Genomic DNA, 20,322 nt, shown 5'->3' on the forward strand with positions numbered 1-20,322 from the left:
CAAGAGATCGAGACCATCCTGGTCAACATGGTGAAACCCCGTCTCTACTAAAAATACAACAATTAGCTGGGCATGGTGGCGTGTGCCTGTAATCCCAGCTACTCAGGAGGCTGAGGCAGGAGAATTGCCTGAACCCAGGAGGCGGAGGTTGCGGTGAGCCGAGATCGCGCCATTGCACTCCAGCCTGGGTAACAAGAGTGAAACTCCGTCTCAAAAAAAAAAAAATTACTGCAAACACTGAGTGGCACAAAACAATGACAACATTTATTTTACCTATGAACCGCAATAAGCAAGGCTCCATAGGAAGAGCTAATCTGTGCTACATTTAGTATCAGCTGCAGTGGCCTGAAAGCTAGGGACTGGAATCCTCTGAAGGCTTCCTCGCTCACATGTCTGCCAGTCAGCTAAGACTGTAGCTGCAGCTATCAATAAAAACAGCTAGGCTGGGCGCGGTGGCTCAAGCCTGTAATCCCAGCACTTTGGGAGGCCGAGGTGGGCGGATCACAAGGTCAAGAGATCGAGACCATCCTAGTCAACATGGTGAAACCCCATCTCTACTAAAAATACTAAAAATCAGCTGGGCATGGTGGCGTGTGCCTGTAATCCCAGCTACTCAGGAGGCTGAGGCAGGAGAATTGCCTGAACCCAGGAGGCGGAGGTTGCGGAGAGCTGAGATCGCGCCATTGCACTCCAGCCTGGGTAACAAGAGCGAAACTCCGTCTCAAAAAACAAACAAACAAACAAACAACAACAAAAAAACCAGCTAAGCCCATTGTGCTTCCTGTTTCCTCACCTAACCAAAGGTGAGCATCCTGAAGAGAGGAGGGGCGAGAAGGGGGCTGGTGTAGGGGGCAGGTAAGCTGTATCTCTTTTATGACCTAGCCTCAGATACAACAGTGTCACTTCTGCTGCATTTTAGTCATTGAAGTAGCCACAGAGTTCTGCCCAGGTTTAAGGGGCAGCGAAATAATCTCCAGAAATGTTCTCATGCCACACAGTCTGCCCTCTGGTTACAATTTAGAGTCCTCCCACTTGTCAGATGCATACATCGTTTCCTCTGAAACCGCCTTGAGGTCTAGGATTTCATCATCTAGATCAGGTCCAGGAGGACTAAGGCTCCTCAGGTGTGTTTCCTCAAATACAGTGCCTTTTGATTGAACACCTGTTCTTAGTTAGGATACACTGAGTGTATTTAAGGAAAGGGGTTCATGGCCAGGTGCAGTGGCTCACGCCTATAATCCCAGCACTTTGGGAGGCCGAGGCAGCTGGATCACCTCAGGTCACGAGTTGAAGACCAGCCTGGCCAACATGGGGAAATCCCATCTCTACTAAAAATACAAAAATTAGCTGGACATGGTGGCGCGAGCCTGTAATCCCAGCTACTTGAGAGGCTGAGGCACAAGAATCACTTGAATGGAGGCAGAAGTTGCAGTGAGCCAAGACTATGCCACTGCAGTCCAGCCTGGGTGACAGAGCGAGACTTGTCTCAAAAAAAAAAAAAAAAAAAAAAAAAAGGAAAGGTGGTCATAATGTATTGAACTTACTTTTAAATGGTTCAAAGACAAACTATATATTTTTTCACACATATATATTTGAAGACTATATATACATATAGAAACATGGGCTGGGAGCAGTGGCTCCCACCTGTAATTCCAGCACTCTGGGAGGCCAAGGTGGGAGTATCGATTGAGCCCAGGAGTTCAAGACCAGCCTGGGTAACATAGTGAGACTCTGTCTCTACAAAAAATTAGAAAATTAGCCAGGCATGGTGGCACATGCCTGTGGTCCCAGCTACTTGGGCCGCTGAAGTCAGAGGATTGCTTGAGCCTGGGAGATCAAGGCCATAGCGAGCCACGATCACATCACTGCACTCCAGCCTGGCTGACGGGGTGAGACCCTGCCTCAAAAAAAAAGAAAAGAAAAAAGTAAAAAATACACACACACACACACACACACACACACACACACACACACACACGCACACACATTTCTGGAGATTATTTCCCATTCCTTGAACCTGGGCAGAACTGTGTGAGCCCTTCAATGATGGAATGCAGCAGAGGTAACACTGTTACATTTGAGACTAGGTTTATATATGGAGAGAGGTGTAGGAGAGGGAGAGAGAATGCAAATAATAAAGCAAATTGAGCAAATGTTAATAGGTGAATCTGAATAAAGATTATTTGCAGGTGTTCTCTATACTATTCGTTTTTGTAACTTTCCTGTAAGCTTGAAATCATTTCCAAATAAAAGTTTTTTTGCTAGGCGCGGTGGCTCAAGCCTGTAATCACAGCACTTTGGGAGGCCAAGGCGGATGGATCACAAGGTCAAGAGATCGAGACTATCCTGGTCAACTTGGTGAAACCCCGTCTCTACTAAACATACAAAAAATTAGCTGGGCATGATGGCTCGTGCCTGTAATCCCAGCTACTCAGGAGGCTGAGGCAGGAGAATTACCTGAACCCAGGAGGCAGAGGTTGCGGTGAGCCGAGATCACGCCATTGCACTCCAGCCTGGGTAACAAGAGCGAAACTCCGTCTCAAAAAAAAAAAAAAAAAAAAAATTTTAATGTGATGCATATGGAATAGGTACTGAGCTTTAAATATTTTGATGTTTTTAATTCCAGAGCAAATCCTGACTTGATTTTTGTACTAACTCTTTAGTTCCTCCTTTGCCGAGATGTCTACAAGAAGACAGATCTCATTTCCTGAAAAAACTAGTTCTAGGAGAAACCCTCTTTGAGAGAGGAGATTTGGCATAATGAAACTCAACTTGTCAATGATCTTCGTATAACCTACCACACTAAAGGCATTTTGAAGCTATGTGTGGTTTATAGGGAAATTGTAAAAGAATGCATCTCAGCCCCCTTGTAACAAAAGAGACTAGGATGAGCTGCCTTGAAGAACCATCATTGTGTTCCCAGAGTACAAATTCTAAAAATAGTGGCTGCTGAGAAATAACCTTCTCATCTTTCCTGTATGAAAAGTTCACCTAAATAGAAAGCAGGTCTTTTTACTTACAGTGTCACAGTCTCCAAACAAATAAGGAGTAATCACGACTAAATGTCCCATTTTAGAAGCTGTTTGGATGGGCGTAATGACTCCTTGCCTGTAAATCTAGCACTTTGGGAGGCCAAGGCAGGCAGATCACTTGAGGTGAGGAATTGGAGACCAGGCTGGCCAAGATGGTGAAACCCTCATTTCTTTTTTTTTTTTTTTTTTTTGAGATGGAGTTTGGCTCTTGTTACCCAGGCTAGAGTGCAATGGTGCGAACTCGGCTCACCGCAACCTCCACCTCCTGGTTTCAAGCGATTCTGCTGCCTCAGCCTCCTGAGTAGCTGGGACTACAGGCACACGCCACCATGCCCAGCTAATTTTTGTATTTTTAGTAGAGACAGGGTTTCACCATGTTGACCCAGATGTTCTCGATCTCTTGACCTCATGATCCACCCGCATCGGCCTCCCAACGTGCTGGGATTACAGGTGTGAGCCACTGTGCCCAGCCCAAAAAAAGTATTTTTTTGAGACAGTCTTGCTCTTGTTGTCCAGGCTGAAGTGCAGTGGTGCCTCCACCTCCCAGGTTCAAGCAATTCTCCTGCCTCAGCCTCCCAAAGAGGTGAAACTATAGGCCCATGCCACCATGCCCGGCTAATTTTTATAATTTTAGTAGAGATGGGATTTTACCATGTTGGTCAGTCTGGTCTTGAACTGCTGACCTCATGATCTGCCCTCCTCATCCTCCCAAAGTGCTGGGATTACAGGTGTGAGCCACCATGCCCAACTTTTCTTTCTTCTTTCTTTCTTTTTTTTTTTTTTTTTTTTTTTTTTTTGAGGCGGAGTTTCGCTCTCGTTACCCAGTCTGGAGTGCAATGGCGCGATCTCGGCTCACCGCAACCTCCGCCTCCTGGGTTCAGGCAATTCTCCTGCCTCAGCCTCCTGAGTAGCTGGGATTACAGGCACACGCCACCATGCCCAGCTGATTTTTTGTATTTTTAGTAGAGACAGGGTTTCACCATGTCGACCAGGATGGTCTCGAGCTCTCGACCTCGTGATCCACCCGCCTCGGCCTCCCAAAGTGCTGGGATTACAGGCTTGAGCCACTGCGCCTGGCTCTTTCTTTCTTTCTTTTTCTTTCTTTCTTTCTTTCTTTCTTTTTTGGTCAGGTTGATCAGTTGCTCAAAGACTAACATGCTAATCAAATTTCAGTGAAACAGAGGACTTTTGTTTCTGATAATGATGGAGTTTAAAGGGACCAGATTAACCCTTCTGCCATACACCTAGGAAACTAGAAAAAACATACAGAACAACTGTTTTCAGACATTGAATAACTGGCAGTGCAGAACTGACATCATTGAGAGAAAGAAAACAAATGAGTTAAGTTCTGTGATCATCCTAGCTTTTTGCCTAGAGGTGCAATCTGGATCATAAAATCAGAACATGTCAGAACATGGCTCTCACTAAAGACAAACAGATTGGAGTTCATGGAACCTAAGGCAGCTGGAAGTTGCTGTGCAAATTTCTGAAAAGGAAGAAGGTACGCAAAAACCTTGAGAAATCTGTATAGCATCTTGAGTCTTTGCTGAATATTAATATTTTAAAAGTTTATTTATTTATTAAGACAGGGTTTCACCATGTTGGTCAGGCTGGTCTTGAACTCCCGACCTCAGGTGATTCACCCGCCTTGGCCTCCAAAGTGCTTGGATTGCTGAATATTAAGGTAGGCGTAAGTAGAACTAAGTTTCTAGGAGGCTAAGCAAAGAACAGTTGAAGAGATGTAACTGAACAATTCCCAGAGCTCATATAGAGCTAGGAAATATTCAAATTGGCCCAATTGGAGTAGAAATAACTTAGTGACTTCCCAAGATGTTCAGGAGAGACTGCAGCAGAGATAAACCTTACTAAAAGGTCTAAACTAGGTCTAAAGTAAAATATACTCTAGAAGTGCTTAACGAGCTTAAAAACTGTCCTCAAAAACATCAAACTAATCCAAAAGTAAGTTAACAACCTAGTACAACAAAGACCTATACTCTTTAAGGGAAGACTACAAAATACAGACTTTCAACAATGTGACATCCATATTAACCAGGTGTGGTGGCACATGCCTGTAATCCCAGCTACTCGGGAGGCTGAAGCAGGAGAAGTGCTTGAACCCAGGAGGTGGAGGTTGCAGTGAGCTGAGATCGAGCCACTGCACTCCAGCCTGGGTGACAGAGCAAGATTTTGTCTGGAAAGAAAGAAAGAAAGAGAGAAAGAGAGACAGAGAGAAAGAAAGAAACAAAGAGAGAGAGAGAGGAGAGAGAGAGAGCAAGAGAGGCCAGGCATACTGGCTCATGCCTGTAATCCCAGCACTTTGGGAGGCTGAGGCAGGCAGATCACCCAAGGTCAGGAGTTCAAGACCAGCCTGGCCAACATGGTGAAACCCTGTCTTACTAAAAGTACAAAAATTAGCTGGGCCTAATGGCAGGTGCCTGTAGTCCCAGCTACCGGAAGGCCAAGGCAGGAGACCTGCTTGAACCTGGGAGGCGGAGGTTGCAGTGAACCAAGATGGTGCCACTGCACTCCAGCCTGAGACACAGAGCAAGAGTTCATCTCAAAATAAAAAAGAAAGAAAGAAAAAACAATATGACATCCTGTGATCCAATCAAAAATTATTATTGATACCAAGAAACGGGGGGAAAAAACAACAAGAGAAAAATCAGGCAACAGAAATGGATCTAGAAATGACAGAGATGATGGAATTAGCAGACAAGAATGATAAAACAGCTATTGTAAGGCTGGGCGCGGTGGCTCAAGCCTGTAATCCCAGCACTTTGGGAGGCCGAGGCAGGTGGATCACGAGGTCAAGAGATCAAGACCATCCTGGTCAACATGGTGAAACCCCGTCTCTACTAAAAATACAAAAAATTAGCTGGGCATGGTGGTGCATGCCTGTAATCCCAGCTACTCAGGAGGCTGAGGCAGGAGAATTGCTTGAACCCAGGAGGTAGAGGTTGCGGTGAGCCGAGATCGCGCCATTGCACTCCAGCCTGGGTAACAAGAGCGAAACTCCGTCTCAAAAACAACAACAACAACAAAGCTATTATAACTGTATTTAAAGAAAAATATGAACATCATGAGGAAAGAAGATATAAAAAAAGAATCAAATGGAACTTCTAGTGGTGAAAAATACAGTATCTGAACTTTTAACCACATCATATCAATCTGGTTCAACTTTTTTTTTTGAAACAGAGTCTCACTATGTCACTCAGACTGGAGTGTAATGGCATGATCTTGGCTCACTGTAACCTCTGCCTCCCAGTTTCAAGCGATTTTCCTGCCTCAGCCTCCCAAGTAGCTGGGATTACAGGTGCATGCCACCATGCCTGGCTAATTTTTGTATTTTTAGTAGAGATGGGGTTTCACGATGTTGGCCAAGCTGGTCTCAAACTCTTGACCTCCAATGATCTGCCTGCCTTGGCCTCCCAAAGTGCTGGGATTATAGGCAGGAGCCACCATGCCCAGCCAATCTGGCTCAACTTTTTTTTTTTTTGAGACGGAGTTTCACTCTTGTTACCAAAGCTGGAGTGCAATGGCACGATCTTGGCTCACTGCAACCTCTACCTCCTGGGTTGAAGCAATTCTCCTGTCTCAGCCTCCTGAGTAGCTGGGACTACAGGCTGTGCCACCATGCCCAGCCAATTTTTTTTTTTTTTTTTTTTGAGACGGAGTTTCGCTCTTGTTGCCCAGGCTGGAGTGCAATGGCGCGATCTCGGCTCACTGCAACCTCCGCCTCCTGGGTTCAGGCAATTCTCCTGCCTCAGCCTCCTGAGTAGCTGGGATTACAGGCACGCGCCACCATGCCCAGCTACTTTTTTGTATTTTTAGTAGAGACGGGGTTTCACCATGTTGACCAGGATGGTCTCGATCTCTCGACCTCGTGATCCACCCGCCTCAGCCTCCCAAAGTGCTGGGATTACAGGCTTGAGCCACCGCGCCCGGCTTTTTTTTTTTTTTTTGAGATGGAGTTTCGCTCTTGTTACCCAGGCTGGAGTGCAATGGCACGATCTCAGCTCACCGCAACCTCCGCCTCCTGGGTTCAGGCAATTCTCCTGCCTCAGCCTCCCAAGTAGCTGGGATTACAGGCACGCCCCACCATGCCCAGCTAATTTTTTGTATTTTTAATGGAGACGGGGTTTCACGATGTTGACAAGGATGGTTTCGATTTCTTGACCTTGTGATCCGCCCGCTTCGGCCTCCCAAAGTGCTGGGATGACAGGCTTGAGCCACCGCGCCCAGCCTAATTTTTGTATTTTTAGTAGAGACGGGGCTTCACCATGTTGACCAGGATGGTCTCGATCTCTTGACCTCTGATCCACCTGCCTCGGCCTCCCAAACTGCTGGGATTATAGGCGTGAGGCACTGTGCCCAGCCTTGGCTCAACTTTTATATAACGAAGTTGTGAGTTTTCAGTTGCTATGGACTCCCCAGGTTGAAGGTTATATAACCTGAGCATGCCCAGATGAAGCAAGCATGCAATGATAGAGGGAATCTAAGTGCTCAGACCAAGGAGCAGAGACTGAACTAAGTGGACACCACTTAGTTTGATCTAGGATACAATCAGATCAAACTCGGGCATCACCCCATGCCGGGATCCAGTCAGATCATGCCTTCTGGCATCACCTCATTGCAAGATCCGATCAGATCCAACCTCATTACCCTATGCTTTTAAAACACGACCCAAGCCCCTGCTCGGGGAGACAGAGTTGAGCATTTCCTCCTGTTTATTTGCCAGTTGACTCACAATAAAACTTTTCTCAAAAACCGGTACCATGGTACTGGCCTCCATGCACATCAGGCAGTAACAAAATGAAAAATTCAGCATGGCAGCTGGCTTACCCCAGAGCAAGCAATCAGAGGGGAAAAAAAGAGGATAACCTAATGTATTAGTTTTCGATTGCAGTAATAAATTACCACAAGCTTAGTGGCTTTGAAACCACCTTTGCAAAAATTACGAGTCAGATAAATCTGACATAGAAAAAGTATGATCGTGAAAAAAAGAAATCTGACCTAACTGACTCCATTGTGCTTCCTATCTCCAAGCTGCCCTTGCTCATTTCTGGGCATAGGCCAAACTAACCATGGGAGGAACTTATAGTTTGAAAGAGGGGTGTCCAATCTTTTGGCTTCCCTGGGTCACATTGGAAGAACAGTTGTCTTGGACCACACATAAAATACACTAACAATAGCTCGTGAGCTTAAAAGAGCGTCCAAAAAAAATCCTCAATATTTTAAGTTTTTTTTTTTTTTTTGAGACGGAGTTTCGCTCTTGTTACCCAGGCTGGAGTGCAATGGCGCGATCTCGGCTCACCGCAACCTCCGCCTCCTGGATTCAAGCAATTCTGCTGCCTCAGCCTCCTGAGTAGCTGGGACTACAGGCACGTGCCACCATGCCCAGCTAATTTTTTGTATGTTTAGTAGAGACGGGGTTTCACCATGTTGACCAGGATGGTTTCGATCTCTCGACCTCGTGATCCACCCACCTCGGCCTCCCAAAGTGCTGGGATTACAGGCTTGAGCCACCGCGCCCGGCAAGAAAGTTTATGAATTTGTGTTGGACTGCCTTCAAAGCTGTCCTGGGCCATATGCAGCCCTGCGGGTCACAGGTTGGACAAGCTTGACTTAAAACAAGATGATAGCCCCTTCCCAAAACTAACAATCTCTTTGTTCAGGGACTAAAATTGCCTTTGAAAAACTAACAAACTAGCTACCAAGTTAAAATTATGGGTTAGAAGTCATGTAGCCAGAGGGTAAAAGATTTGTAATCTTCCCAATTGCTCCTATAGATAACATCACTATTATAAAATCTAAGGTTGATGTTTGATGTATTTTCCAGACCTGCATTCTGATGGGCTACTTGGTCTTGTAACTCCCAATAACATATATGAAGAAACTGGCTTATCTGGTTTTGTAACCCCCAACCAGAAACCGACTCAGGGCAGGAAGACAGCTTTGACCACCTATGATTTCATCCCTGACCCAACAAATCAGCATTCCCCATTCCCTTATCTCCTGCCCTCCAAACTATCCTTTAAAACCCTAGACTCTGAGATTTAGGGAAGGCCAACTGGAGCAGTTACTCCTGTCCTTCCTAACCCTATGATGATTAAACTCTTTCTCTACTGCAATACTACTGTCTCAGAGAATTTTTATCTGTGCAACAGAAAAAAAGACCCTGGGGTGGGCTTAAAACAACACAAATTTTTTATTATTATTACTTTAGAAATAGAGTCTTACTCTGCCACCTAGGCTCAGTACAGTGGTGCAATCATAGCTTACTGCAGCCTCAAGCTCCTGGGCTCAAGTAGCCCTCCTACCTCAGCCTCCTGAGAACTGGGACTACAAGTATGTGTCACCATGCCTAGCTAATTTTTTAAAATTTTGTGTAGAGACGTGGTCTTATTATGTTGCACAGGCTAGTCATGAACTCCTGGCCTCAAGCAATCTTCCTGCCTTGGTCTCCCAAAGTGTTGGGAATATAGGTGTGAAACACTGCATCCAGCCCAAACTTATCATCTTATACTTCTGTACGTTAGAAGTCTGACATGACCATTACGTTGTAAGGAGACTCAAGAAACCCTATGGAGAGGTCCAGGTCATGAATAACTAAAGCCTTCTGCGGACAGCCAGCACTAAATTGCCAGGCATGCAAATGAATCATGCTGGAAGTGGATCTCCCAGCCTCAGTCCAGTCTTCAGTTGACTGCAGTTTTAGCTGACATCTTGACTGCAGGTTCATAAGAAATACTGAGTCAGAATCACCAAGCTAAGCCCTTGCTGGGTTCATTTGACCCACCAAAATTGTGTGAGATAGTAAGTATTTATTGTCTTAAGCCATTAAGTTTAGAACAATCTCTCTCTTAGCAGTAGATAACTAACGCAAGTCTCTTCAACAAATACTGCTAGAACAGCTGGATAGGCATATGTTAAAAAACAAAACTTGTATTTTTAGTAGAGACGGGGTTTCTCCATGTTGGCCAGGCAGGTCTCAAATTCCTGATGTCAAGTGATCCATCTGCCTCACCATCCCAAAGTGCTGAGATTACAGGCATGAGCCGCCACGCCTGGCCTTTTTTCTTCTTTCCTTTTGAGATGGTCACTCGCTGTCGCTCAGGCTGGAGTGCAGTGGCCCAATCACAGCTCACTGCAGCCTTGATCTCAGCCTTTCAAGTAGCTCGGACTATAGGCACATGCCAACATGCCTAGCTAATTTTTTAAGATTTTGTAGACACAAGGTCTTACATTCAATATAATTTAATATTTAATAATGCCTGTGTTTAGCAAACAGCTGGCAAAATTGCAAAAACTTAATAATCGGCTCTGATGAGCCAGTTAGAGCCAGCTCTAACACAATATCGGAGAGTCTGTAGTTTACCTGACTGGACCCAACAATCCCAACCTGGAATTCAAGCTCACCACACCAGTATTTTCCAAATTTGCCTGATGATGATAATCACAAAACTACTGATTCCCATGCCAGGTGTGGTGGCTCATGCCTGTAATCCCAGCACTTCAGGAGGCCAAGACAGAGCAGATTGCTCGAACCAGGAGTTCAAGACCAGCCTGGGCAACATGGTGAAATCCCATCTCTACAAAAAATACAAAAATTAGCCAGGTATGCAATGTGAACCCATAGTCCAGTCCCAGCTACTGGTGGGGAATGGGGGCGGTGAGGGAATGGGGGCAGGTGGCTGAGGCAGGAAGATCACTTGAGTCCAAGAGGTCAAGGTTTCAGTAAGCTATGATTGCACCACTGCACTCTAGCTTGGGTGACAGAGTGATACTCTGTCTTCAAAAAAATAATTATTATTATTTCCAGACCTTCTTGGGATATTCTGATTCTGAAGGTCTAATGCAAGGTGATTTTTCTCAGTCTGAAAAACTCTGATATTAGTCCCCACTCCCACCAAATCTGGGACTGAAGGGAGGGAGTCGGGTATAAATATGGTGCCCTAGGAGAAAGGTGGTGAGATTGTCTTTTGGGGAGAAATTGCTGCAAAATTTGAGATGCATTTTTTTGCTCTCCAAAATAATTCCCAGCTCCAACATTCATTGACTCTACAGTTCTTTCCTACTCATCTCCCTGAATTCTGTCTTAGCAAAGAAAACTTTCCAGAAAGAGCCAAGAGGAAATCATTAGGCCCAGCAATCTGACATGATCACAGACGCTTGCATATCATTAGACTATTTAGAAACATGCTCTAAAGTTCTGAGGTTGCCATTCTGCAGTGTTATTTTGATACCCTGATAAGATATTTTTAGAGCACATGAAGCCCAAATTAAAACATTGCTACAAGGAAAAAAAAGTGAAATCCAACCGGGGTCTATTTAATGGAAAACTACAGTAAATATCAGAAAACAGTGAAGAAAACAATACAAAACATTTTTTAGAACTATTCTGGGAGAAGCAGGAGTTGGAGAGCTGCTCATGACCTGCTAGCAGAGATGTGTCTGTATCCTGCCGGTGGGGGAGGAAAAAGCCTTATCCCTGTGTTACAGAACTGAACTGGGGTCCACTCACCTAGCCCAGCAAAAAGAAGGCTGACGTCAGGACAGCAGTGAAAGAAAGTGAGGACTTTACTGCGAGGTGCCAAGCAAGGAGAATCGGCAGCTCATGCTTTAAGACCTGACCTCCCAGATGGCTTACAGCTAAGGATTTTTTTTTTTTTTTTTTTTTTGAGACGGAGTTTTGCTCTTGTTACCCAGGCTGGAGTGCAATGGCGTGATCTTGGCTCACCGCAACCTCCGCCTCCTGGGTTCAAGCAATTCTCCTGCCTCAGCCTCCTGAGTAGCTGGGATTACAGGCACGTGCCACCATGCCCAGCTAATTTTTTTATCTTTAGTAGAGACGGGGTTTCACCATGTTGACCAGGATGGTCTTGATCTCTCGACCTCGTGATCCACCCGCCTCGGCCTCCCAAAGTGCTGGGATTACAGGCTTAGCCACCGTGCCCGGCACAGCTAAGGATTTTTAAAGGCTGACAGACAGATGTTATAGGCAACGTCATAAATCAGTATAAGGAGGCTATATGTTACTTTGCTTTAAAAAGGAAGGGAGGACAGGTGGACTCAAAAAAGGTTTGATTTGTGATTGGTTAAGAAGGCAAAGCTTTTGTCTAAAACTTTGGGATCAGCAGAAAAGAATGTTACCTCTGGTTCATGAGTGTGACCTTCTCCAGGACCTTCAGGAAGAAATTTTAAACAAAGAATGTGTGGTTGGGGCTGGGCTCGGTGGCTCAAGCCTGTAATCCCAGCACTTTGGGAGGCCAAGGCGGGTGGATCACGAGGTCAAGAGATCGAGACCATCCTGGTCAACAAGGTGAAACCCCGTCTCTACTAAAAATACAAAAAATTAGCTGGGCATGGTGGCACGTGCCTGTAATCCCAGCTACTCAGGAGGCTGAGGCAGGAGAATTGCCTGAACCCAGGAGGCGGAGGTTGCGGTGAGCCGAGATCGCGCCATTGCACTCCAGCCTGGGTAACAAGAGCAAAAGCTCTGCCTCAAAAAATAAATTAATTAATTAATTAATAATGGGTGGTTGGAGTTCAGTCCTCCGTTCCCCCTTATCTGAGGTCTATGTGCCAGCAGAGTTGGATGGGAGTCCAGGTTTCTGAAAAACAACTCAGGCGCAGTGGCTCACGCTTGTAATCCCAGCACTTTGGGAGGCCAAGGTGGGCAGATCACTTGAGGTGAGGAGTTTGAGATCAGCCTGGCTAACATGGCAAAACCTCATCTCTACTAAAAATACAAAAATTAGCCAAGCATGGTGGTGTGTGCCTGTATTACCAGCTACTTGGATGGCTGAGGCAGGAGAACCACTTGAACCTGAGAGGCAGAGGTTATAGTGAGCTGAGATCATGCCACTGCACTCTGGCTGGGGTGACAGAGCAACACAAGATGTTATCTTTAGTTTCTATAGGGAATAAAATATCTCCTGACTCTAACTTCCTTCGTTATTATTTTAAACTACTATTACCTTTTTGTTCTAGTTGTTCATCTACTTCTACCGGTTAGCTAGGTGCCTCCTGGAATTTCCCTTGAAGGAACTCCAGATTTTTCTTTTTCTTTCTTTCTTTCTTTTTTTTTCTTTTGAGATGGAGTCTTGCTCTGTCCCCCAGGCTGGAGTGCAGTGGTGCAATCTTGGCTTACAGCAACCTCTGCGTCCTGGGTTCAAGCAATAATTCTCCTGCCTCAGCCTCCTGAGTAGCTGGGATTACAGGAAGAAATTTAAAACAAAGAATAGGTAGTTGGAGTTCATTTCTCTGTGTATAGTCCTCTATAAAAAAAAATACATTTTTCTTTATTTTCATGCCTGGGGAGGAGGGTGACCAGCAGGTCCCTAAGAAGGGTCCTTGCTCAGTCTCGCCTGAAGCCTGTCTTGGCAGGTCCTGATGCCCAGTATTCGTACAAGAGGAGACTCCTGTCTACTGGTGAGGGCTGGATGTAGGCTACTGGCAGTAAAGACACAGGACTTTACTGTACACGGTCAAAGATCTTACTGGTCTTCTGTTTACTCCCTGGTTCCTTGGCTTGGGCCTAGAATATGGGTAGGTGGGCTTTAAATCCCCCTGCCTTCTTCCTCTGCCTTTTTTCTCTCAAGACTAGCCCTGTTTCTGGTGTTTATCACAGTGTTTCCATTTGAAGGCTTCCGTGGGTTAAAGATCCTTATAACCTCCAAAATCACTGCTGAGAGGGTCCAAATGCTTAGGTTAGCCTTGTTAGATCCTTAGTTCCTAACATCTTTGGGGCGAGAACTCTTTGATGAGTCTTTGCATACAATTCACTGGATAGCGCTTCAAGAGTTTCTTAAGCACCTTGGTGGATTAAGACAGTGCCTTAGGTATGATTCGGATCCAGGTGGCCTTGGAGTAGGGACACCTTGCCTCAGCTGGGAGCTGCTGGCATGCTCTGCAGACCCAGCAGTCCGGCTATGACAGGGATTTCCATGGCCTTCCTTTTCTTGGAGTCTTTATACGATTCTAATTGGATAATTTAGAGCAAGATCGAAAGGCTTCTTTCGGCAATTTTAAGATACGCTTGGGTTTATTATCAAGAAAAGAGGGTAGAGGAGAGTTCTTTATATAAGAATTCTATATCACTGTTTTACCCAGAGAAAGAGATGGACAGATTTCATATCTATGAGGGGAAGTGTAAGCAGCAGATGCTAAGAGTTGTATCCTATGTATGCTTAATTCAGGACACACAGTAAGAATTTCATGAGTTCCATCACATGTACTGTGAGATGGGGGTAAAGCATGATGATTATGAAACGGGTCTTTGCCATCAAAGACCATGCCAGCCTGCATAAAGTAGAGGATGGACGAATTAACAACCCAGAAACCCCCACCTGCCAGATGCCTAAAGTACATGGCACATATTTGGATTTTTTTTTTTGAATGTGGTAGAGGGATGACTTTGTTGAATGACTTGACTTGCCCTATAGAGTCACTATATGCTGACCAATGGAATTTTGAAGAATGCTCCCAAAGGCAATGGATTTTTGTTTTGTCTTAGTTAATGTCGAGCCATTATTCCTGGCTGCTGTTAGGTTCAGTTGTCTCTTCAGGCTACCCACCATGGTTGACAATAAAACCATTATGGGAATAGGGCAGTCATCCAAAGCCTAGGGCTTGCTGAAAGCTCTGGCAGGGAAAACGGTAGCTTGTGATGAGGGAACACAAAGGGACCGCTAAGCTTTGAGGTTCTAACACTTATTTCTTCCTTCTGAATTGAATCGGGGATATATATATACACACATGCACACATACACATATATTCATGCATTATATATCTATGTATGTATTCGATTCCTTTTTTTTTTTTTTTTTCTGAGACAGAGTCTCAATCTGTTGCCCAGGTTGGAGTACGGTGGCTCAATCTCAGCTCACTGCAACCTCTTGCTCCTGGGTTCAAGCAAATTTTCCTGCCTCAGGCTCCCGAGTAGCTATGATTACAGGCTTGTACCACCATGCCCAGCTAATTTTTAAATTTTTTATTTTTAGTAGAGACAGGGTTTCACCATGTTGGCCAGGCTGGTCTTCATCTCCTGACCTCTTGTTCCACCCACCTTGGCCTCCCAAAGTGCTGGGATTACAGGTGTGAGCCTTTCTTTCTTTCTTTTTTTTTTTTTTTACTATTAACTTTATCTTTTTTGTATTCTACTCCATCTTCTCAGAATTGTGTCCTGTCACCAAAAGCAGTTTCACCAAAAGCAGTTTTAACAAAAGCAAAAACTGACAAATGGGATCTAATTAAAGAGCTTTTGCACAGCAAAACAAATGATCAATAGAGTAAACAGACAATCTACAGAATGGGAGAAAATTTTTGCAAACTATGCATTCTACAAAGGTCTAATATCCAGCATCTATAAGGAACTTAAACAAATTTACAAGAAAAAAAACCCAAAACAGGCCAGGTGCTGTGGCTCACGCTTGTAATCTCAGCGCTTGGGGAGGCAGAGGAGGGAGGATAGCTTGAGCCCAGGAGTTTGAGACCTGCCTGTTCTCCACAAAAAGGAAAAAAAAAAATTAAAAAGTCATCAAAGGACGTGAACAGACACTTTTCAAAAGAAAACATACATACAACCGATAAGCATATGAAAAAAAAAGCTCAACATCACTGGTGATTAAAGAAATGCAAACCAAAACTGCAATGAGACACCACCTCACGCCAGTCAGAATGGTGATTATTAAAAAGTCAAAAAATAAAAAATGCTGGCAAGGTTGCAAAGAAAAAGAAACATTTCTGTGCTTGCTTTGGCAGCACATATACTAAAAATTGGAACGATGAAGAGATTAGCATGGCCCCTGCGCAAGGATGACATGCAAATTCGGGAAGCATTCCATAGTTTAAAAAAAAAAAAAGAAAGAAAGAAACACTTCCACCCTATTGGTGGGAGTGTAAATTAGTTCAACCATGATGGAAAGCACTGTGGTGAATCCTCAAAGAGCTAAAAAGAGAACTACCATTCAACTCAGCAATCCTGTTACTGGATATATATACCCAAAGGAATATAAATCATTCTACCATAAAGACACATGCACTCGTATGTTCATTGCAGCATTATTCACAATAGCAATGACATGGAATCAACCTAAATGCCCATCAATGGTAGACTGGATAAAGAAAATGTGGAATATGGAGAGAGATCCAAGATGGTTGATCACTAGTAGCTCGGGATTGTAGCTCCCAGTGAAAGCGCAAAGAACGAGAGGACGCCACACCTTCCCATGAATTATTGTTGCTCACGCACCAGGAGAGTCCCAGCAGAGGAGCCCCACGGGTCGCCAGCGCGACTCTTGTGACCGGCGAGGCGGTTTTGCCGGCACCTTGGAGCGTCCGTTCTTGGTGCAGAGTCAGAAAAGCACCATCAGTCTTAACGCCGCTGATTTAGTCGGCGCAGTGGGTTGCTCAGATTTCGGCGCTGAGAATCAATAAGCTGGACGTCCACTCGGAAACCCAATTACAAAGACGGTAATTATAAAGACCACAGATGGATAAATCTACAACGAAGGGAAGAAAACAGCCAAAAAAGGCTGAGAATACCTGAGATCAGAACGCCTCTCCCTCAGCAGGGGATCACAGTTCCTCATCAGCAACGAAACAAGGCCTGATGGAGAACGAGTGTGTTCCAATTACAGAAGCAGGCTTCAAAATGTGGATAATGAGAAACTTCTGTGAATTAAAAGAACTTGTTTTAACCCAATCCAAAGAAACTAAGAACTTTGAAAAAAGATTTGACGAAATGTTAACAAGAATACACAATTTAGAGAGGAATATAAATGAATTGATGAGCTGAAAAACACAATACGAGAACTTTGTGAAGTATGCACAAGTTTTAAAAGCCGAAGTGATCAAGCAGAAGAAAGGATATCAGAGGTCGAAGACCAACTCAATGAAATAAAACAAGAAGACAAGATTAGAGAAAAAAGGATAAAAAGGAACGAGCAAAGTCTCCAAGAAATATGGGACTATGTGAAAAGACCTAATCTACGCTTGATAGGTGTACCTGAATGTGACGAAGAGAATGAATCCAAGCTGGAAAATACGCTTCAGGACATTATTCAGGAAAATTTTCCCAACCTAGTAAGGCAGGATAATATTCAACTCCAGGTAATACAGAGAACACCACAGAGATATTCCTCAAGAAGAGCAACTCCAAGGCACATAATCGTCAGATTCACCAGGGTTGAAATGAAGGAGAAAATACTAAGGGCAGCCAGAGAGAAAGGTCAGGTTACCCACAAAGGGAAGCCTATCAGACTTACAGCAGATCTCTCAGCAGAAACCCTACAAGCCAGAAGAGAGTGGGGACCAATATTCAACATCCTTAAAGAAAAGAACTTTCAACCCAGAATTTCACATCCAGCCAAACTAAGCTTCACAAGTGAAGGAAAAATAAAGTTTTTTTGTGAATAAGCAAGCACTCAGAGATTTCATCACCACCAGGCCTGCTTTACAAGAGCTTCTGAAAGAACCACTACACATAGAAAGGAACAAACAGTATCAGCCTTTCTAAAAAAATACCAAAAAGAGCATCAATATCATGAAGAATTTACATCAACTAATGGGCAAAATAGCCAGCTAATATTAAATGGCAGTATTAAACTCACATATATTATTATTAATTCTAAATTTAAATTGACTAAATCCCCCAATCCAAAAACAGATAGACAATTTGGATAAAAAACTAAAACCCATCAGTATGCTGCATCCAGACCCATCTCACATTCAAGGATACACGAAGACTCAAAACAAGGGATGGAGAAGGATTTACCAACAAAACAGAGAGCTAAAATAAATAAATAAAAAGCAGAAGTTACAATTAAGCAACAAAGATCAAAAGAAGCAAAGAAGGACATTATATACTGATAAAAGGATCAATGCAACAACAAGAAGAGCTAAAGATCCTAAATATATACGCACCCAATACAGGAATACGCAGACATACAAGACTTATAAAGAGACTCAGACTCCCACACAATAATAGTCGGAGACTTCAACATTAATATTAGACAGATCAATGAGACAGAAAATTAACAACGATATCCAGGACTTGAACTCAGATCTGGAACAAGTAAATGTAATTAACATTTAAAGAACACTCCATTTTAAATATACAAAATATACACTCTTATCAGTACCACATCATATCAACTTAGAAGTTTAAACGAAATGTTGGCTGGCTCCTTGTTTGTTATTCTCTTCCCTCATTTTCTTTTATATCTCCATTATTAAGGACAATTATAGGCATACCCATATTTAGATTGCATTCTAGCCTGGGCAATAAAGCAATACCCCCATCCTCTCTCCCTCTTCCTCTTTCTCTTTCTTCCTCTTCTTTATTCTTTTTCTTATTAAAAAGAAAAGAAAAGAAAAGAAAATGTGAGGCGGGGCGCGGTGGCTCAAGCCTGTAATCCCAGCACTTTGGGAGGCCGAGGCGGGTGGATCACGAGGTCGAGAGATCGAGACCATCCTGGTCAACATGGTGAAACCCCGTCTCTACTAAAAATACAAAAAATTAGCTGGGCATGGTGGCACGTGCCTGTAATCCCAGCTACTCAGGAGGCTGAGGCAGGAGAATTGCCTGAACCCGGGAGGCGGAGGTTGCGGTGAGCCGAGATCGCGCCATTGCACTCCAGCCTGGGTAACAAGAGTGAAACTCCGTCTCAAAAAAAAAAAAAAAGAAAAAGAAAAGAAAAGAAAAGAAAATGTGGTATATATCCATCATGGAATACTATGCAGCCATAAAAAAGAATGAGATCATGTCGTTTGCAGGAACACTAATGGAGCTGAAGGCCATTATTCTTAGAAAACTAACAAAGGAGGCCAGACACAGTGGCTCACACCTGTAATCCCAGCAATCTAGGAAGCCAAGACGGGTGGATCATGAGATCAGGAGTTCAAGACCAGCCTGACCAACATGGTAAAACCCCATATCTAAAAAAAAAAAGTAAAAAAGCTAACACAGGAACAGAAAACCAAATACTGCATGTTCTCAGTTTTAAGTGGGAGCTAAATGATGAGAACACATGAACACATACAGGGGAACAACACACACCAGGGCCTACCAGAGGGTGGAGGGCGAGAGGAGAGAGAGGATCAGGAAAAATAACTAATGGGTACTAGGCTCAGTATCTGGGTGACAAAATAATCTGTGCAACAAACCCCTATGACACAAGTTTATCTATATAAAACCACACATGTACCCTTGAATTTAAGGTTAAAAAATTACTATTATTATTATTATTATTATTATTTTGAGACAGTCTTTCTGTTGCCGAGGCTGGAGTGTAGTGGCGTGATCTCAGCTCACTGCAACCTCTGCCTCCTGGGTTCAAGCTATTCTCCTGCCTCAGCCTCCTGAGTAGTTGGGATTACAGGTGCGTGCCACCACACCTGGCTAATTTTTGTATTTTTAGTAGAGATAGGATTTAGCCATATTGGCCAGGCTGATCTCGACCTCCTAACCTCAGGTGATTCACCCTGGCCTGGTGAGGTCGAACTCCTAACCTCAATTATGTTTTGTTTTGTTTTTTTTGAGACGGAGTTTCACTCTTGTTACCCAGGCTGGAGTGCAATGGCGCGATCTCGGCTCACCACAACCTCCGCCTCCTGGGTTCAGGCAATTCTCCTGCCTCAGCCTCCTGAGTAGCTGGGATTACAGGCACGCGCCACCACGCCCAGCTAATGTTTTGTATTTTTAGTAGAGGCGGGGTTTCACCATGTTGACCGGGATGGTCTTGATCTCTTGACCTCGCGATCCACCCGCCTCGGCCTCCCAAAGTGCTGGGATTATAGGCTTGAGCCACCGCGCCCGGCCTGAATTATGTTGTTTTTAAACTTAGCATTATATAATGTTTTTAATGATATTATTTCATCCTTATGAATAGATTTGTTTTAAAAAAAGATTCTTTCCTGACTGTAAAAGTAAAGCATATTTATTATTTTTAAAATACAGATAATATGTGAAGAAAGTGAAAAATTACCTTTGATATTTTGAAGTGTATCCTTCAAGATTTTTTCTATGCATGCATAAATATATATGTACAAAAATGTAGGCCGGGCACGGTGGCTCAAGCCTGTAATCCCAGCGCTTTGGGAGGCCGAGGCGGGTGGATCACGAGGTCAAGAGATCGAGACCATCCTGGTCAACATGGTGAAACCCCGTCTCTACTAAAAATACAAAAAATTAGCTGGGCATGGTGGCGCGTGCCTATAATCCCAGCTACTCAGGAGGCTGAGGCAGGAGAATTGCCTGAACCCAGGAGGCGGAGGTTGCGGTGA

At 44.1% G+C, this 20,322-nt stretch overlaps 1 non-coding gene across 1 annotated transcript; it reads left to right on the plus strand.

The window, feature by feature from the left end:
• The first annotated feature begins 15,782 nt into the window (after window positions 1-15,782).
• LOC120366978 (U6 spliceosomal RNA) lies at window positions 15,783-15,887 on the plus strand. Its single transcript, XR_005581487.1, has one exon. It is a non-coding gene; the product is annotated as a U6 spliceosomal RNA (small nuclear RNA).
• Window positions 15,888-20,322: the final 4,435 nt, after the last annotated feature.

Source organism: Saimiri boliviensis, chromosome 17 (genome assembly GCF_048565385.1).
Source record: "Saimiri boliviensis isolate mSaiBol1 chromosome 17, mSaiBol1.pri, whole genome shotgun sequence".
NCBI lineage: Eukaryota > Metazoa > Chordata > Mammalia > Primates > Cebidae > Saimiri > Saimiri boliviensis.